The 680-nt window shown below is 38.5% G+C and overlaps 1 pseudogene; it reads right to left on the bottom strand.

Annotated features, from left to right (window-relative positions):
• Positions 1–314: 314 nt before the first annotated feature.
• On the bottom strand, positions 315–408 carry LOC132272234 (small nucleolar RNA R71; annotated as a pseudogene).
• Between the last annotated feature and the right edge of the window lie 272 nt (positions 409–680).

The following is a 680-nucleotide window of genomic DNA, read 5'->3' on the forward strand; positions in this document are numbered from 1 at the left end:
ATTGCCACCATTTAGAGCACCTCACTATGAAATTAAGCCACAAACTATTCAAATGCTTCCTAGCTATCATGAACTTCCAAGTGAAGAACCTTACAAGCATTTGGATGAGTTTCTTGAAGTATGTTCCACCGTAAAATATACGGATATGCCGGAAGAGGTTTTAAGACTCAAACTTTTTCCATTCTCCTTAAAAGATAAGGCAAAGTATTGGTTTAACAATCTTAGGCCTTTTTTGATCACTTCTTGGGCAGAAATGCAACAAGAGTTCTTGAAGTAGTACTATCCGGTTTCTAAGACCAATGCCATGAGAACCTCAATTCAAGAATTTTCACATGGGGATGGAGAAACGTTTCATGAGGCATGGGAATGCTTTAATGAATTGCTTAGGAAGTGTCCACATCATGACAAGGCCAAATGTCAATTAGTTCAATATTTCTTTGAGAGCTTATCGGACAATTACAAGGGCATGGTTGATGCTTCCATGGGTGGCTCATACATTGATAGGCATGAGGATGACGTGTGGCATCTTTATGAGAGCATGAGTGAAAATTCTTTGCATAGAACATTATCATCCAAGAATAGTAGAAATTCACAAGGTAGGAAGAATGTTGGCTTACATCAAGTCGACCATTCAAATGAAATAGCCGCTGAAATGAAGTCCTTATCTCAAAGGTTGGATC

This window comes from Cornus florida, unplaced genomic scaffold (assembly GCF_030987335.1).
Source record: "Cornus florida cultivar Cherokee Brave unplaced genomic scaffold, ASM3098733v1 CherokeeBrave_3.0.0_Hap2_Chr08, whole genome shotgun sequence".
NCBI lineage: Eukaryota > Viridiplantae > Streptophyta > Magnoliopsida > Cornales > Cornaceae > Cornus > Cornus florida.